Here is a 20,608-nt window from a genome sequence, read left to right as displayed (position 1 = left end):
TTCATAAATACAGAGCATAAGAAAATCCTTCCTGAGTGCAAAACTACCTTTAAAATAATCATCCAAAGGAGTGAATGCCACACCTCTTGATTTAATTTTGGCTATTAGCTATTCATACCTTAATATACATTCTTCCATATAAAACTTTCACTGTCTTAAAACTTGCCTACAAACTGGCATGTCCAAATTGTGTGCATAAAAAATAAGATGAAGATCGATGCCAAGTTTTCAAGAAAGAAATGAATTTGGATTGTTTATTACACCAACAAGACACATGTTCAAATTTATCCCCTGTATATAAAAAGATTAGTATAAAATATTTCTCAATTGTTTATGCAGAAAGTAGTAGGGAACAAATTCCAATAATTTTTATCACATAGCTGATGTAGCTAAGTATTTGGAACCTTTAAAAGAAAAGTGCTAATTAAAATACATATACATTTTTCAAAGTTTAAAAAGCAGTTGGAAAAATACTTCTACCACTTAGAACACAATTACCTGCACAGCTTAATAGTCTTATGGATTTCAGTAGTAAAATGTGTTTAGAAACATCTTGTCTTTTCCATTCCCTCAAACACACAGTGGGCTGAGAATATAACTCTTCATAATATATTAAAAAGTATCCACCATCTTGAGAGAACTATATATTATGGTAATAATTTTTACATCTGATTATGCCATTTTTAGACTATGGAATATAGTTTCTGAATTCTTTTGGGGGAGAGAAATGGTGTGGAAAAACTACTTTTAAAACGTGTTTCTATCTTCATTTAAAATGCATAAATTCTCGAGTTTCTTAACAAAAACCTTTGATCTCACTATTTTATATAGACTGCATTTATAGGCTTGGAAATCCTGTTCTCTCTATTAAACTCCTCAGACAGGATTATATTAATCTTACTTAAAAGAAAAAACTACTTACAGCAAACATGGCGCTCAAAAGTTGCAATGTTTTAATATTTATGAAAATATTTTTTGAAAGAGATGAACTTAGAAATGCGAACACACAAAAAAATACAAGTATAAAGTTTCCTTTCGAAAGTTTTCCTTTCGCAGAAATACTTATCCTACATTTCTACATGCAAAACTTGTAGTGTAAACTATTGAGAAAATCCTAAATAGTAAAACATTTGTTTCTGTAAGTCCATAAGCACTTGCTGTATATACTCAGAGGCAGCCCTGGCCCACCGTATCCACAAATGCATCTGCAGGGGGAATGGTTCCAAGCCAGTCACTGAGTGTCATCTGTCCCTTCTCCAGGGGCAGGGACATTGAGTAACAATGAAATTTTATTATTTATATACATTATTTTAAATTCTGTTTTTCTTAGCGCTCAAAGCTTTGATAGTAAATGTCAAACCACACTGAAGTTGACTTGTTAGCTTTTGTAGCTAGCCTTACTGCTGTCGGCTATTTCAAATTGCAAATGACAATAAACAGGTGGTTTTTTAAATCACTAAAGAACATCCCTTTTCAAACAGCTAATGTAACAAAAAAGTCTAAAACATGGGCATATAATTCCCACTGTAAATTAATTATATTTATTTCAGGCTTAAGTATTAATAGTAAGTGAATACTTTTCAAGAGATCCTTGGCTGTTCCATTTGCCCTTGAACATTAACCTTGCCACCTCAAAACTCAGTGCCTTTGCACTTAGTCTAGAAAATTAAAAATACAGCTCGTCCTCATCCTAGTAACCTGCGCAAGTCTCTACAAGAGACTGGAGGATCTACGTGGTAACTAACTTTAACTTACCTCTTCTAGGCTTTATTAACGAGTTTATCAAAAAATATTAACTTTCAGGCAAGATGTGGCTAATTCTTAAATGCAGCTTAAAACTTTCGACATCCCCTTGTAAAAATGATGCCACGAAATGTGCCACTGTCCATTTATTTCCCATTTCACTTAACGCATTAATATTGACCCTTGGGACAGCAGCGCTGGCATTTTGGAGCTGCAAAGCAAGACGTGGCGCGTTGATGAGCTATAAAGGACCCGTCTTTCACTGGGCCCCTTACCAACATCTCTCCCCCTAGAAGACAAATACTTTTCAGATCTCACAGCCCTCTTTACAAACCTGAGCGGGGCTTTCGGGGTAGGGGGAGGCAAGACTGTGGTGGGAGCTGCTTGTCTTCAGTAAAGTGAGGGCCGGCTGCAAAGGCGCAGGCTGGCAGTTCGGGTCACTTCCTGCCGATTCCCGATTCCCCTCGGAGCAGCTTGGAGAGGAAGTCGGACTTCTTTTCCAGGCGCAGCCTCCAGGATGGGCGCGGGAGCCTCGTGCGTGGGCCGGGGGCCTCGTGCGTGGGCCGCGGGCCTCGTGCGTGGGCCGGGGATCGGGGCCTGGGAAAAGCGGGAACCCGGTGCCCGCCCGCGCCCTCGCGCGTCGGCCAGGAACCTCGGTCCCAGGCGGGCGGCCCAGCGCGGCCGGGAGGGCCGTGAAGAGGGTCTCTGGGGCCGCGGATGCGCTGAACTCCGGGGAGGGGATGGGCAGTAGAGAGAGCACACTCCTGGAGCCGCGGCGTCCAAACCCGGATGCACTTGAACCCGCAACGAGGCCCGTGGCCCGTGACCCGCGGCCTTCGGAGAGCACCCGCGCCCCGCGCAGAGCCGGACGCCGGCCTTGCCCGCTCCTCGGCATCCTTCGGTGGGGCGGTCAGTCCCAGGGCGCTCGTTGAGGGCAGCACCCTGTCCCCAGAGTTTAGCACCGCCGCGGGCAGGGCGCTCCGCTCCTGGACCCCGAATCTGAAAGCGGAGACCGAGGGCTGCCTGCGGCAAAGCTCGACTTACACTTCATTTTTTCCGAGTTGGAGAAAATGTCATGGGCGAGAGCAAAAAAAAAAAAAAAACAAACAAAAAAAACCCTAACTGTAAATATGATTTGGAGGTGGGCGAGGGAGCGGCGTGCGCGCGGCGGCGGGTGGCGGGCGGCGCGGGCGCCCTTGCGGGGATTCCCGGTCTCTCAGCGCGCCCTAGTGGACGCCCTGCCCTTCGCCAGCTCCCCGTGCTCGTTCCAATCTGCAATATATTATTTCTTCCGAAGTATTGACAATGTGTGAGAGTCCAGTAACCCCGGAGCTCTCGTCTGTAATCAGCACATTTATCCACATTTAAGGGGGAAAATCCGAATTAAATCCCCGTGACCCTGATTGGGTTACAGTGTCATTTTCCCTGGATCCTCTTTTAAATCCACTCCACACTGCTTCTCTATTACATGCTAATTTAATTTTACTGTGGAAGATATTTTCAGCATTTGCTGAGGACAGTAAATTTTGTAGTTTATGTTATTTCACTTTTTATGACTTTTTAACACTTAATAAAATTTTATTAGAGCACTTTTGTGTTTACAAGGCCACAAAACTCTTGGCAGGTTGTCAGAAGTCCTTTTTATTATGATCCTACTGATATACTGCGAGTAATGAAATAATCATGTCCAGAAATGTATCAAAGGCCAGAGGGATTATCCCACTTAATAGCTCCACAGATGCGCCCAGAAGAATGTGGACGCGCGACAGGACGGGCTGAAAGGCTGCAGGAGGAAGCAGGCAGCCCCCGCTCCTGGCTTTACCATTTCGGTTGCTTTCCTAAAAGTCTACATGCAGGGTCATGTGACTTTCCGCGGTCTCAATTAAAAAAAAAAAAAAAGTTTATTCTATTGCAAAATGTGCTTTTTATTCTCCTTATGTGGGCATTTAAGACTGTTCTAGTGGCAGTGGGGCTGGCTGTACATATCCATGTCACTCACCGCGCCCGGCCCCACTTTCTTCTCATTTCTAAGTGTACTTTTGTGGCATTTAAACAGCCGATGGTGACATTGGTGTTGAGCAGTGTTGCTTCCACAGCCCACACTGAAGGCATTGGGAGGGACCCAGGAGGGCACAAGGTGTTTTAAGGCCTTTTCCCACCTGTCAAACATCTTTTGCTGTTGCTTTTTGGTTTTACTTTGTTTTGCGAAACGGGAATAGTGACTTAAGGACTCGGCTTTCTGCCTTGTGCCAGAGAGCCACAGTACACTGCTTTTATTTTTATTTTTTGGTAAGACTTGGCAATGAGAAGGACTGAGAATATAGCTTTCATTTCTTTTAGAAACCATTTCCTTTTCTTTTAAATAGATACGTGATCATTTAACACACGGGTGTTAAGTTCATTCTTGCTGCACAAGAAGGCCATTGTATCTCCTGACCCTGAAAGCAAGGTGGGTGGCTTTGTTTTATAATTACATTTTCTGTCTTCAGCTTCATATTTCTCTTTCTCTGTTATTTCCTAAAGAGTGTGTCAAGGTGATAAAAGAGGTGAGGAATGGACTCATAAACAAAGTGTTTTTGAAATTACTGTTGGTGTATCCATAGCACGTGTTCTTCTAAACTTTGGCTTTTTAAGGATTTCAGCAGGGTTTTTCACAAGCAAGCGTGTGTGTGTGTGTGTGTGTGTGTGTGTTTCATGTTCCAACATATCACGTTAGGATTTTGTAATCTGTCACTGTTTGAAACAGCCTCTGGGAAGCGCGCCTCTCTCTGGATTGCCTCCATCACACATGTGTGTTCTCTCCCATTCAGAAATACATAAGGTTGCTCACGATGCTCTTTGATTTCAACTTCAAGGGGAGCGGTTTAGTTTTTTGTATGTCGTTTGCTAACCATGAACAAAATTCAGCACCTGGTCTAATAGTCTCCTGTGTGTCCATGATGGCGTTAGGTTCTGAAAAGAGCTTACGAAGGACTGCAGCCCTCCCTTAAAAATAATTATGTCCTGAGAGCATTTGGGCAGCCATTTATCTCCTTTTCTGGTATTTTCTGTTTCCAAATATGAGTCAGTTTTTCTTTTTTTCTCTTTTTCAAATTATTTCTCTAACAGTTAAAGAACTAGGAAAGAAAGTGACATTAGGCCCTGACTAAACATTCTTCCTTCATTCTGCTTACTACTGATGGCTTATTTTCTTTGCCTTTTACCACACGAGACACAAGATATGAGACGGAGCAGAGAAAAAGGTTCTGATCTTAGCTCTCCAAATTCCAAAGTGTTTTGCATAAGGGAATTTATGCTCAAATTCAGGAATCAAGAGAACATATTAATTTTCATTTTGCTATGAAGTGACAGTTCAATTTTAGGAGTAATTTGTGTCTAGGACAATTTAAATAATACTTAAAAGCCTGCAGTAGCTTTCAAGTTAAAAATCTACTGTGTTCAATTATGAAGTAAACCTCCCCAAGGTAGATCCATTTAATGCATCAAAGTATGTTTTTAACTCTTACTCAAAACAGCAGGAGATTGGCTTAAATATGGTAACTGATGACACACAGCTTGGTTAATGGAGGGCTAACTAGTGTCCACACGGACTTTACAGTCCCTTCTCAAGTCTTCAGTGATGAAAGGAAAGAAAAGAGTGAAGCCTCAATCTTTTCATCTACAGAATCCATCTTCAAAAACAGGAGTAAAGGAACCACACCAGAGGCATGCAATGGTCTCCTTATAAGAAAATGTGCTGTTACAAAGCAGTAAGGTATTGGTGATACCAGGGCAGTCCCTAGAACAACTTTGCTTGTTTCTAATCCAGTTCTGCTGTCTATTACTGTGTGGCCCTGGACCAGTTATGCAACCTCTCTGTGATTAGTTTTTTCATCTGTAGAATGAGACTGATGCCAGTACCCCCCTCCTAGTTTTGTTGAAAAGTTTAAAGAGTTAATTCATATGAAATGCTTAAAACAGACCCTGAGTGCTTCTTAAAACAAACTCCAGGAAGACTGACGTATCCATCACCTAGCACAGTGTCTGGCACATAGTAGGTCAATCAGTATTTGTTGGATGAATATTGAATGTTATTTCATTGATTGCCCTAGTTAGTTCAGGTATGACCCATGAAGCAATGACTGAAGCACTCTCAGCCTCAGGTGTGGACTTGACTACTGAGAGTGGGCAGCACTCCAAGAGAAGTTTTATCCAACTGCAATTTTACTTTTTCTACGGATTTCTATGTTGTCTTCTTGATTAACAATTGGGTTATAAAGCTTTTGAGAAAAGAGAGTATCCAAAATTTTGAGGGGTCTCTATAGCACTCACCACAGTGCTTTGTACATAAGTAATAGACAATTGGTAAGACAGTATGCCACACATATCAGAGCAGTATGCATTACCGTCTTTTATTCAATAAACGATGGTTACAGGCACTATGGGAAATCTTTTGCATACATTGTTTCATTTTATTCTCACACTGATTTTCATACAGGTAGTTACAATCCCTATTTTATAGGTAAGGAAAATATGAGGCTCAGAGAAGCCTAGTGACTTTCCCAAGGTCACACAGCTGGTAAATGACAGGTCTGGATGTTTAGTCCAGGTCTGTGGAAATGTGAAACGTATACAGTTAGCGCTACCCTGCACTGCCTCCCAATCTGTTTGGCTTTAAAGAGTCCCTAATCAATCTGATCATTTACAATTAATGTGTAAACTGTAATGAAAATGGAAATGATTAAGGCTGGGACCCAGGCCTATTATTCTTGAATTAGTCTTGTGCGGTGGTCGGAATACTAGGCCCAGTGGGGTGAGATACAGGCCTGCCTCCCAGGGTCTTTCCTGTCCTCCGCTCATTCCACCACTACATGTAGATATTTAAAAAGGGCCAGAGGAAAAGTCAGGGTTACTTTTTCCCCTCTGTGGAAAAACATGATGAGGCTGAATTTACCTCAACTAGGATTAAAACATCAAGTGAACAGATGTACATATTGATTAAAGATGAAGAAAGGAGAACTCAGACATATCTTAAAGATATGCATTCTTCCAAGATATTTGATGGGTGTTCTGACCACTTTAGGGAATGAAGAACAGCCTGAGACCATAAGGAAAGCCTTGATTCATGTACGAGTTTCTTTAATGAGTAAGCAAGAGTCATGCAAGAGTGCTCTGCTGTAGCCATGTGATTCATTCTGCACCCCTGAAACAAATATGTACACAACCCCAAAAGAGGAAGCCAAGGAGCCTGTGAGTTATTCTAAGGAATGTGCAACACCCTCTATTAAAAACTCCATCCAAGGATAAATTTCAAAAGTAGATGCTGAAAAGATGGAAGTCACTGGCTCTACCTGGTAAATCCTATACTATCCCTGAGAAGGCAGAAGTCATTCTTAGGTTTAGAGAGGCTACTACAGCCAAAACAGTTAGAATTAATCTTGGACTCATGACTTTGTGGCTATTATTGCTGGGACAGGGGGAGGGAAATGGGGGAGGAATTGAGGGATACCTCCAAAGAACTCACAAGTCTGCAGAGACCAAGCTCACTACATAAATACAGCAGTGGCAGACTCCAAACCTCAACTTGCTGCTCAGGGAACCCCAGGCAGTACCAGGCTTTGGTGGCTTTGCTGGAAAAGAGTTCTGGGGTTTACCAGCCCTCTCATACATTTAACTGTGGGCACTCAACTCACCTTAAGTCTTTGAGTTTTCTTATTGAAAGAGAAAAGTAATCATACCTTTAACTTAAATTTATGGGTTTTTTGAATAAAGGATGTACTTATAGTTTCGAGCTCTTCACTGTGAAGTCTGATTAATTTTTTAACAGATGAGGAATTTGTGTATTGATGAATATTTGATAAAAACAAGAGAAAACATTAAAAAGCAACATCAACTGCAGAGTTCAGTCCCACCAAAATAAAAATGCAGCACTATAGATCTTGAAACTGAGGTTAGACTCTAGGAAGAACATGGAGGAAATAAATGCTCAATTCATATTGCAGCAGACATCATTTTAAACCACCAAAACTTTTAAGGACCTTTGAACCATTTTCTTCAAATTTGCCTTGCCTTTCTTTCTGCGTCTGTGAACTTGCCAAATTAGAGTTTATTGCTGTAACAGGTTTTGAATGATAGTGTATCTGTTTTGAAAAGGTCTGAGTACTTTTTGATTATTCGATGGAAAGAATGTGTGCTTTTCCTTTTTTATGTATCTTTCAAACCAACTGCCTTGATATAAATGGAATCTTTAAAAAATATATTTACCCTTTTTAGACTAAGACTAAACATTCCATTTCCGTGAAAGTCATGAGTGGTTGCTGAAAGGAGGTTATGAATGAAATGGTGTCTCTGCGTGAACATCGGCAGCTAGCCTGCATTTATTCCTCAATTTCCCGAATCTAGAATAAACACAGTGATTAGCAAGGCCAAAATACAAAACCCCAGGACGTAAAGCTGTGAGCACAGGGAGGCTCCCAGGACAGGAAGCCACTGGAAGCTGGTTGCTAGGAGACACTCGTCTTTTGCCGGCAGCAGGAAGATGTCCTTGAGCATGGCTTCCCCTGTGGTTGGCTTTGGACAAGCCATGAATCAGACTGTCCTCACTAGTGCCACCCTCCCAGCAGGGCCGACCAGCCTACCATACAGGTGCCACTGAGGGGCAATGGTGGGTCCTGTTCCCTGGGAAAGTTTCTCACATGTGCCCAGCTTTTCTGATGTGCTCTTCGGAAATCAACAAGCATTTGATATCTACTCTGGGTTATAAGAATATGGAAAAAAAAAAAACAGCTTCCTGGGTGGTGCTTTTTAGGTGAGAATTTTAAAAATAAAATCATACCCTAAATTATATGAAACAGCCTACAAGAGCTGTAGGATAAAAGAGAGCTAAGATAATGAGTTAATGGTAATTAAAAGAGAATTCAGAGAGGAGAGAGCATCAGAGCTGGAGGATTCACCTAGGGAGGAGGATGCTGGCAGGGGAACACCCTGTTTACTGTCAAGAGCTCTCTCGGAGGGCCCTTGATGGCAGTGAACTTGTCTTTCTTGCTCCCAGAAGCATCCCCAGTACATAGGACAGTGTTTGTCGGAGTGTTCAGGGTTCAACGGCTGAACAAATGCAGGAGAATGAAGATGCTGAAGATGAGCAGAGGGTCTTGGTGGTTATTGTTGGTGTTCCAGGGAAGAACCAGTGGAGAGAATGCTGAATGAAGAAGACTGGCCTCGTTGTTATCAGAGTCTGTAGTGGAAAATGGTGAGAAATGAGGTGGCTGGGTAAGGTGCAGACCAGTTATGAAGACTCCTAAAAACCAGACAGAAAATGGCTTAAAGAAATTAGGGAGCTACTGTGGGATTATGAGCCTGGTGGAGATGAAAGTTTTATGGTTTACAAATGCTTCTTTTCAAATGCATCATCGCTTAACATGTACAGTTTATTATATGTCCATTACAACTCGATAAAGCTGTTAAAAATACATGATCTCATTAGGTGTTCAATATTTGGTGAAATGGACCTTATCCTTATTTCATTTTTACAGATGAGGAAACTGAGACCCAGAGAGGTTCATGGCTTGCCCGAGTTCAAACGTTTCAGATGACAAGCCAAGACTTCCGGGTCTTCTGCCTCCATGTCCCTCATTTGCTTCTTTCTGAATGCAGCTCTCTGCTAAGGGACTTGGAAGGAGGCTGGCCTGTGGTTGGGGAGGCCAGTTGGGAGGCGGTGGCAGATGGCTCTTTGCAGTTTTCTCTCCCTCTCTCTCTCCCTTACTTTCTTGTCTATGCTTCCCTCACCTTCTCTTCTTTTCTCCTCCTTTCTTCTTCCCTGACAGTGTCTCAGACCTCTGGGTGGCATCCTGCTAAGCTGCACATGTAGGGGTTGCTCCTTGACTGTCACAGCTGCTGAGGGGCCAGCTTTAGGGCAGTGCTGTGCCATCTGGACATGAAGGGCAACACCTTTGGGACCTGCAACATTACATCTGTGGCACCTCTTTGGAGAGGTCTGATGTAAAAGAGAACACAAAGAATGAGATTTGGAGCCCATGAAATATTACTATGATTCAGACAATACGTGGGAATGTTGCATTTAAATATGCAGTTAACAGATCATCTTAATCGTCTTCCAGACCTAGCTTCAAAAACATTCACCCAGTTCTCACATGTGTGAGTGAAAATCACTTAGATTTTGACTTGGATATTAAATGGCCTCAAGCAAAAGCAAGTCAACCAAATTAGAAAGAAGGCAAAGTGCTATGGGCTTTGAAGTGAGTTGACTGTGAAGTTCAATCTGGATTCCTCCATTTACTACATGTCACTAGTACTAGATGCTACTTAGCCTCTTTGGGCCTCAGTTTTCTCATCTGTAAAATGGAAATAATCAGTCCAATTTAACAGTTTTGTTACGGCAATTAAATAACTGATGTATTGTGCACAGTGCCAGGCATGCAGTGAGCCCTCACCATATGAATGCAGCACCAGCATCCACATCAGCTCATCATCTTCATCAGTGGCATTACCTGAAACACTCTGTCCTCATCCATGACATTAGAGGAAAACAGCCTTGTTTTCTTTAGGTTTTGTATTCTCCCAAGGCTGAAACTTGTATTTGTAATGCTACAACTTTGATAATTTTTTCCCTTAAGAGTTCCTTCAGCAGCCTTTTTTTCCTACCAACTTGCATGTGTAGAGTTATTCAGTAGATGACACCGAAGAGTTTAATAGTGAATGTTTGTTGAGTGAATGTATGAAGTGAACAATACCACCACCTCCAAAGCAAGTTTATTTTCTCTTGTTGATTCTAATGAGGATTTTGTTTTTAATGGGGTAGGTAGTGGTGGTTGGTATGTGGTTTTGATAACCAGGAGTGATGTGGCACAGGTGGTTGTGTGGAGTTAGGGATGGCTAGCCCATCAACCCAATCATTTGGAAATTCCTTTTCATTAAACTGCAAAGCAACCAGCTAGAAAATGAAAATTTAGTTAACTAGTTCTTTTATGGAAAACATCCAAGTTGGTAGAAGTTTTTTTCACTGAATGTCTCCTCACACCTCCCTGATGGCCTGGCTAGATTGACTCATTATTTCCAACCGACCAGCTTGACCTGACAGAGCTTCTGTGACAGAACTCCCGCCCAAAGCTCCTTCTATCCCCAAAGCGCTCTGCTGGCTGCTCTGGAAAGCGCAGGTTGACAATCTCCAGTCTCCCCTCCACTGAGTCTTAACTGCTTCTAACAGTCATTTCACGGCTGAACCCCAATTTGCATCATGGGTATAGACAAGGTGTAGGATACTAGTATTAAACAGTTGAATACTTGGCAAATGGGAGTAGAATTAAGACAAACAAACAACAGTAAAGAGATCAAGAAGCCTGCTAGCGTGAAAGGCAGTCTGGGCCGCTAAGTCACATCTTCCCAAGGGGTAATATACAAGCAACTGGAAACAAGAGGTGTCTTCTTGACAATAGAGTCAGACATACATACACCCTTCAATCTTTTAGTTATACTTTGGGTTAAAAAATGTTTAAATATTAGGCCTATATTTTCCTTTATTACCAGAGGCTCTTCTTCCAGATTCTACCAAGAAAGCTAATACTAACAATAATGTCATATAGGTTCTAAGATTGTGAGGAAACCTCACTTAACTTCAAAGCCCCTTCATTAGAAGCTCAGACTTCCATACTAGCACCTAGTTTCAGGCCCATGTTGGGACTATTTACTGCCACTGGGTTTGTCTTGAGCCATCTCACCTGGCGATTTTACCTATATATTTCTTTGAATGTGCTCAGACCAAGGGTCTCATCTTAAAGGAATATCAGACTAGGCCACCAGACCTGTGGCTGAGAAGCACCTTTTTTCCCCCCAGCACACATTTTCCCATCCATCCATTCATCCATCTCCAACAAATAACCTTACACAGCTTCCACACTCTGAAAGGTAGATACCATTATCTGTCTACTTTATCTCCAAATCATAGTCCATAGCCAGCAGAGCGTAACCACCGAAGGAATATTTGTTCAATAAATAAGTGAACAGTTATAAAATGCCCACTATATTGGCATTGTCATACATATATGATGAAGCACAGTCCCTGCCTTCTTGATACTCACAATTGTTTTTCAGGATGGCTTTGTACCCCATCAGAAAAAAATAGATTTCAAGGCTGCTAATGCTCCTTTTATATTCCATTGGCTGGCTGTGTCAATATTGACTGTGTAATGCACTGACAGATGCACAGTTCCCTTCAGAGAGAAATGAGAAAAAAAAAACAGCTTCACATCAGGCAAATTTTGATTATTTCTTTCTAAAGTGCACAGCACCTCCAGTCACTAATGGTTGTAAGAGACTTCGGGGACACTAATCTTAATGCGCCATTTCCTACAGGTCTTGTTAGTTCCTAAAACCATCTGTAAGAAGTTATTGTATTTGGCTTTCTTCAGCCATATTTTTTAAGCATGACATTTAATTAGTGCTTGTTAAGATGTTTCAAGTGCTTTGGCCACTTCTCTCACCCCTGCTGTTTCTTCTTGGTCAGCATATTTTCTGGAAATGTTGTTTTCGGGAAAGGGCATCAGATGCGTCTGTGTCTGGAGAATTGCTCTGTGTATCCACATGAAGCAAGTCTCTGAGAGCAACTGGAGGGACTGTCAGACTGGCTGTGGGGCCTCCGTGTTCACAGCAGCTACTTTGAAAGGCCTCCAGTTTTGATATTCTCATGGAAAAAGCAGAGATCTCAAAATGGGTTTGGAACCGACAACAATAGGAGGGTACACTAGAGCCCTGGAGAAGAATGTCACATAAGTGAAATGTATTTGAAATATTTAATCTAGGAACCTTTGGATTAACTTCATTAAAAAGAGTTTGCTTGAAAGGGCATAATTTTTGCTCGAAGAGACCTTGAAAACTGCAAAATGGTTGATGGTACTGAAATATCCACCCATGCTCACTAAAAGAATAAATAGGTTGAATATAATTCCATTATTTTTGCAACTGTTTAATACCATAAAATTCATTAAAATTTCAAACTGCTTTACAAAATAAGACATTTTTTCTAAGTTTTTCCCCCAAATTCTTTATCCACATTTGGATTAGAATGGCTTGATATTTGTAGTAGTTTATGAAGAGCAAATTCATGTCAAATCTGGTATACAAAAGAAACATATTTCAAGATACTATGGAATCTGTGAAAAGGAAGAAATATGTGTATTTAGCTAGGTCAAGAAATGCTATCTAATCTACTAGCATAACCTCAATTTTTTTTTGAAACACATATTCGAGGAACAAAAAGCTTTATGCCGATCATTACTTTAATGGTAATTAAATTTTCTTTCTCTTTGAATTTTACCGTACTCTTCTAAGGTAAAGAGGAAGCACAATACATGTAATATAGAGTTAGTCAAATTATTAATATTCCACATGTAAAGTAATTTCTACTGGAGCCTTTTTTTGCCTTTGTAATCTAAACATTAAAGTATATTGAAGTTTTTAGTGAAAGACTGGCATTTGGCACTGGGTGTCCAAACATTTCCTGCTGGGCCCTCAACCACTAACAAGCTTTTTGTTTGGATAGAAGAGAAACGGGAGAGTAAGGAGTTGAGCTGGCTAACTCTTGACATCTGAAATCTTTATCAGTCGCAGCAACTTTTTTGGTTTGTGTTGATGATTTGTGGTATTGTCGTTTATCTGTATATCATTCACTTGGACTCGCTGTTTAGATGCAAAGATCTCAAGACCATCTGCAGTCTTGATGGGTAGTTATAGCAGCCCAACCAGACATCTGGCTGTCAGTTATAATTGCATTCCTGCTCCTAAAGTTGTTGTTAGATACTCCTGATTCCCTTTGAATGTATTACCGTGATGCACCACTGTTTCAGGCCACTGATGTGAGAGACCGAGTTAATTCCCGGCTTTAGTCTGGCTAGAACCAAGATTTATAAAATGAACAGAAGTATCCATTTTGCTGGAAGGGTGGCTGTTTTTGTCTGCACCGGGTTTAATGATGCATCAGTTTCTTCCGCAGCCTGTACAACTGATTCTTTGAACACGTAGAGAAATACGCATCCGAAAATTATTTTCGTGGTGTTGCCATGTTTACTATTTCCTGTTGTCTTTGCCTGAAAGTGTTTTAACAAAAATTAGGGTAGAGCATACAAACATTTGAGGCAGGGGATGAAAGGAGTTGTTATTATGTTTCCTTTCCAGGTTAATGTGGTTGCCTTTGATTTAAGCACTACATACTTAGGACAGGATGTGACACCAATTAAAGACATGAAACTTAATTTTTGGACTAAACAATCACATAATCCTTCTTCTGGTATCTGGTTGAGGTTTACTGACATGGCATTTATTTCTCAGTCACAATCCTAAATTTATTGGGTTGGCTTTATTTAAGGTACATGGGGCAACTAATATTAGTGCATGTAGAAACCTAGCAATGTCCTAAATTGTAAAGGAGCTATTATAAAGAGAACATATTTTTTCCCGATGACTGTCAACGCGAGATCAAGAATGCATGCAAACTCCCTCCATGAGCTCTGGGCTCGCTCATCTTGGTTGGAGGCAGATTTTGATTTAAGATCTAAATTTCAAAAAAAGAAAATCAATTTTATCTCATAAAGTACAACAGGGAAAATTTTTACTAATAACCTCTCCTTAGCCTTAAATTTAAATTGCATTTTTGTCAAGAGAATTTTAGTATTTATTGAAAATCAAGTTTAGATAACGATCACCAAATAATGCATTAATCGTTTAAAAAGATAAACAGTAATGTACTGTTTGTGGGTAACATATTTAAATAATAAAATTGAATGTTAGTGTTTTAGTGCAAAAAATAATTAAAATGAAGGCATGCAAATATAATGAGCCAGGTTAACCTCCCCATCTTTCCACTTTGACACCTTGTTTAACTCTAGCTAATGATGCTATGAAAAAAAAGTATTAGTGGTTTCAGTTCAGCCCCTGGTGGTCTATGTCACATATTGCATAACCTGCTGGTGGGTCTTATGGGCTATTTCTCATTTACAGACAGTAGCCTTTTATAATTCTGTCTGGAAGTGGGGGGATCGCAGAGGGAGGGTGCCCTGTTTTAACCTATTTATTATGCACTTGAAAATACTGAAAATGTTTATAGAAAGAAGTCAAATTAAATTTTGTAAAACACATTAGTGCATTCACATGTTCAAACCTGAGCCTACAATTCTATACCAACTACTCACGTAAAGTCATTATGTGGAAAAGAAGTCACTTATGGCTTCTACTCCATGTGGAAAATTACCAAAGACTGCAGTTTTTCTAACCACGAACAGTCTCATTTCCCATGTGCAGTTGGTTAGCTCCTCACTGTATCCCCAAAGAGTCTGCGTGAGTCTGAAGCACTGCAGAAAAATGAGAATTTTCACACTTTAAAAGAGCCAAGGCAGCATTTGTAATGACTAAAAATAAGAGCAGAAGAAGTAAAAGAGGAAAGAAAGATGGGTGCTCGGTTTTCCTTCCCCTCTGTTAAGCGAGACCGTGGAGTTTCCAGGTGAGAGTCAATCGGGGGCTTGCTTTTAATTTATACAGGATATTAGGAAAGAAAAAAAAGAAAAAGAATACCAACTCCCTTAAATTTCCTAGCACAAAGTTGCTTGCAGTGAATGCTAAAATGAAAGGAGTTATCAAGGCCAAATTCACTATACAGCTTTTGTGAACTGTTAGAAGCAATTTCCAGGACCTGTGCTTTTACATAGGTTTGCTTTCACTCTCAGCTTGAGTGTTAATTTTTGACTAGTTCTTTCTATCCTTTCGTCAAATGTACACATCCAATTCTTCTGGCATCTTATACACACACCACACCACACACACGTGCATTATATACATAAGCAAATACCTCTAGCCACTTAGTAACAGTATTTTAGAAAGCAGCTTGATATCTGGATTAGAGAGTAGAATACTTTCAGACAACTCTCGTGGGCACAATGTGTTAACTGTTTTCCGTGCCACCATTTTATTGTATGCGAGCAGACGGCAAAATGGTGGTTCCAGCATTTTGTTGTATAAGGACTCCTTCGCATTCAGCCTCTGATTGAAGAACCAGTTTGTATACCGATAGAAAAGCCAGACTTCTCAGGCTGGGAGACTGACTACATAAACCATATACGCAAATCTTCTTCTACTCACTGCTTTGCAGATGCTTAACCAAAATCTTACATATATAAGTACAAAGGGAACAAATCCTGATTAAAATAAAAAATGGACAGAAATGATATTCCAGTTAAATATATAATTCAATGGTGTTGGTAAATACATATGTTATTAAAAGACCTTCCAACGTTGCCATAAGTAAACTACCTTGAGAAAAGATCCAACACAGAGTTAGCGTAGAGAATGTGAATGTTTTACTTGTGCATAAACGATCTTTCCAGATCAAGGTTGAGGTCATTGGCAAGACAGTTTAGTGAGCTCATTCTACAGTTATTTGCACATGCAAATTGGGGTTCCAATTTTAAAAATATTATTGCTTTTTGTTCATGAGAAGAGCTTTGATTAAATTCTTAAAATAAGAATATTAAAATAATTGAACAATATACCTGTGCTAATAATATTTAGTTTTAATTAGCTCCTAAATAGAATCAAAGCTGAAATGGATTTTGACGTACTCTTAACTGGATCTCAAATTAAGGAGAGATGAATTTGACTAAGAGAAGATTTTTACATTGTTATCTGTTACAGCTGAATTACCACTCTCTTTTGTCTGAAGAAAAACATTTTCTTCTCAATGAGGTATATATTTTTAAGACTGAAGACAACTGAAGCTTACAGCATGTAGTATTTGGTTAGGTTTTTTCTTTTTTTACTTTTTGACTGCAGTTGCCTAACATTTGAGATTATAAAAACGATAGTACTACATAAAATAGACCTGCAGCAACACTGTTTATGGCACATGCAACAATATTATTTTCTGTTGTTTGGTGTGCAGGAGTTGTAAATAGGAAAATATGTAAGCCATTAAATCTAGTAGCAATAGGACTCAAAGCAAGGTTTATTATACCAGTGCCTGAAAAGCTTTACTTTTTATCTCTGTGTGTTAAATTTTCGTGTTTGCAACAGTATTTTAGCTCTGGAGCTATTTATCTGGTAGCATCTTTGAGAAAAAGGAAATGGACAGATGTCCATAAACAAAGGGCTCCACCTGGTGGTAAAGAGGAGGTATGAAATGTTGATGAAGAGAGCTAATGCTGCAAAGGCAAACAGATGGAAGAGCAACATTTGTGTGTGTGTGTGTGTGTGTGTGTGTGTGTGTGTCTCCTATAATGAATATGTTTGAAGGAAAGAGAATGACAAAATCCTCCAAATTTGGATTCCAGTGTGGATATAGGCTTACAGCTAACGTTATTTGATTATTTCTTTCACATTCAGTCATTCCAATATGTTTACAAATTATTTTATTCAAAATACATACATCTGAACAGATATTAACAGATGACCCTAATAGATACTAGGTACAATTGATGGCAGACTATCCATATCGTCTGATCATCTTAGGTTTTAGTAGAATGCCATCTAGTAGACAGATTTAAACAAAGAAAGCATTTGTTCCGGCATGAGGGCGTCCTTTAGGCGGCTTTGTGGCTTACCTAGTTAGGAAGACCTGAAAAGGATGTGGTGCAGAGCTCCGGGGAGGGAAGCAAGGGTTTCAAATCCATGACTAAGAAACAGAAACTTGTTCATTTTAAAAAGTCATCTGTGGCTGAAGTGTTGAAGAATTTGAATATACGTATTGTGATTCTTCCACCTTTTCAAACTCTAAAATGAGGCCAGGAATTACATATATCAAATACTATGCAAAATGTAAAACAGGCATGCTGTTTATGGCTCTCTACGTAAGGTGGAAATTAAATCTTCAGCCTCCAATAAAATTGTACTTCTGTAATAAAACTGCTGCACCTTGACTCTAGACTACATTGAATCCCAAATTAAACACTCCATTTGCTGTACTGTAACAAGCAAAAGGGTTTGCTACACTGAACAATATTACAGATAGGAAAAACGTATTCTTTTTTACTTTACCACCTATGTAGAGACCACCAAAACAGGCCAATTCCTCATCTCTTCTTTCTCAGAACACAACATGTTTTGATATGGGAAATTTTAAAATTCTATCTTTCATTGCTAAAATTTATATTTCTTCCTAAATTCTGTAAATCAGCATAGGTGACTAGGCCTAAAAAAAAGTCAACCAAGTAGGATATTTACTACAAAATGTCTACTGCATTTCATGGATAACTCAGGCTTATAAGCAGAAACAGCTGGTGTGCTAAAGGCTAGGTACATTTCTTTATGTATTATGTATAATTTCCCATAATGTACATGCAACATTCACTCCACATCCATATCTGAAGTGCACACATACTGCTACATAATCTGTGAAAGTTTTAAACTTAGGATCTGTTAATACATGTATTTATCACACCCAGTGTTGATTTAGAAGAAATTAGACTGGATGTTCTTTTAAGCAGTCTAATTCTATAGTTTTTTTTCCCCCACCGTGCCATGGCCCAGCCAACACTGACTTCTGGCATTTGTAAAGTGTCTGTAATAGAAATCAAAGCCTACCCAGGGTGAGGAATAGAAAGCAATGAATACTAATGTTGCTTCTTCTTACCAACTAAAGTGCCGGCGAGCAAGACAGGAAGCTGTCTGTGCCTCTCTGCCTCGGCCGTCCTCCCTTGGCTCTGCCAAGCCACCCTCTAGTGGACTGAGAGGGGAATTTCCTTTCCTGGCTGCCTCACTCGGCCATTCATTTAATAAATAAGCTCCCCTCCCCCTCTCTCAGGAGATGGTAGATATTATTAACCTTCAAGCACGATACAGCGAGATGAATGTTAATCATGAAGGGATTTCTCATCAAGTTTAATGGTGTAAGACATAGGGAAGTTGTGTTAGCAGTTTCAATCCTGCTAAAAATGCTAATTGTTATGTTTCATATGATAGGTGAGGATAATAGGAAAATGGCAACAACTTCAGCGTTTCCATTTGGAAGTTGTTGCCCATAATTTTGAGGCAAATATAGAGGAAAAGAACACGGTCCTTAGTATGAATGACTTGTCCAGAGGCTAATTTAGGGCTGCTTCTTTGGAGACACTGGAGATTTGAGGCTTGACATCTACTGAGCTCAAGAAAAGAGAATTCTCTGCTGGGAGGAACTAAAGCCAAAAGAAGAAATTTTGGACCTAGAAAGAACATGAGTCTATGGTAAGGGATACAGAGGTTATAGTGTTGAGTACTGATCTTTTGAGCACTTTCTATCTTCTACATTTTTCTCTGTGTTTCACTGGCACTTTTGCCAACATGTAGAGGTAATCTTTTTTTTAAAGCAATTATTTCATCCTGACTTAGGAATCAAAGTAAGTGCACTTAGGAGTCCTAGATGAACCCCAAGAGAAACACCATTTTTGTTTTTTTCAACATGTCCCTTTCCTTGCCCCATGAGTTGTTACCCATGCTCTGGCATAAGGACACCCTACTGTCCCCAGCTTCAATGACTCCAGTCTTGCAGAGTTGGCTTCTCATGTAGCTCTGTTGTTTGTCCTGGTCCCTCACTGTTTGAGCTGGGGTTCTTTCGGGGCACATACACACACACAAGGGGGGGTCTGGATGTTACATGAGCAATGTCTTCAGTGTATACTTTTACTTGACTTTGATTACCCTAAATTCTATTGCTCAACCCTAAACTTCTACGGTAGCTCGTGGTGTTACCTATGAATGAACTGGAAAGCATTTTGCTGCAAGGAAGCTTATCAATTGAATGTGGGCCTTGAAAAGTTTCCTTGTAATTTCATAGTTTATGTGTTCAGTTTAACTTTAGAAAGCATCTAAATGATAAATGCAAATTCAAAAATAATCCATTAAGGATATGAGCCTATGTGGATATGGACCTTTTTAACTGTATTTTCCCAGTTTTCATATGTAGCTTTTGTCATCATTTTGTTTACAGACTCCTATAAAATGGAGTCAACGTAGAGAAGAATGTGATTCTCCAGGTGCTAACATGAGATGTGATATCAATGACCAACATTATTTTCCCATCAATAATGATAATTATACTAATTAGTCCAGGCATCACACCTGTGTAAAATCCTTATCCCTATTTTACAGATGAAGTCACTGAGACACCAAAGGTTAATTGCTTGCCCAAAGCCATGTAGCAACTTGGTGAGTACCAGTATTTAAAATCTTACACTCGTGCTTCCTTAACAATGGAACAAAATTATTGCTTGTATCACAGGAGATTGGTGTCAATGAACAATGGAGCAAAGGGGTCACATATTGCTTGTTTTAAAATTGTAGACTCTTTCCATATTAATGGAGTCCTTTACTATGTTTTCCAGGTTGAAGTTACTTTAGTGTCATAAAGCTCCACATAAGTACTTTTAGCAAAATCAATAGTCACCCCATGCAAACGAAGAGATGGTAATTAGAGATGGGACAGACCCCAACATATCCTTCATTTGAAGATAGAATAAATTCAGCGAGATACCTAATTATTATCATCTTCTTTCACAAAAATGTGATTTTTCCCCTCTACCCAAATGTTTTAGTGAAAACTGCAACTGTGCATTAAAAGGCAGTTTTGCATGCATATATTCAGAGAACAATATGGAGAATCTATCCCTTGGGATAAAAAAAAAAACACCCAGCAACAACAAACTTGAAAACAGATGGTTCTGATACAGTCTGATAAGAATGTAAACAGGAAAATCTTTGTTGACTTACTTCATAGTAATCAGTAATAATTAGTTATTGTCTAGAGGTGAATTACAGATTTCACAAGCATGGCCACGAACAGCCTCTGAAAAGTGAAGCTAAATTTGTGACGTCAGTGAGGAATTACTGACCCCTGCCCAACCTTCCTTATTAACAT

General features: G+C 39.7%; 1 long non-coding RNA gene across 1 annotated transcript; it reads left to right on the top strand.

The window, feature by feature from the left end:
* Nucleotides 1–2,356: 2,356 nt before the first annotated feature.
* On the top strand, nt 2,357–20,333 carry LOC116809513 (uncharacterized). The gene is made up of 4 exons (XR_004369871.1): nt 2,357–2,652; nt 4,110–4,192; nt 19,843–19,899; nt 20,076–20,333. It is a non-coding gene; the product is annotated as an uncharacterized LOC116809513 (long non-coding RNA).
* The last annotated feature ends 275 nt before the right edge of the window (nt 20,334–20,608 follow it).

The sequence above is a fragment of the Hylobates moloch genome, unplaced genomic scaffold (assembly GCF_009828535.3).
Source record: "Hylobates moloch isolate HMO894 unplaced genomic scaffold, HMol_V3 SCAFFOLD_1, whole genome shotgun sequence".
In the NCBI taxonomy this organism is placed as follows: Eukaryota; Metazoa; Chordata; class Mammalia; order Primates; family Hylobatidae; genus Hylobates; species Hylobates moloch.
This window is presented reverse-complemented; position numbering and strand designations above follow the sequence as displayed.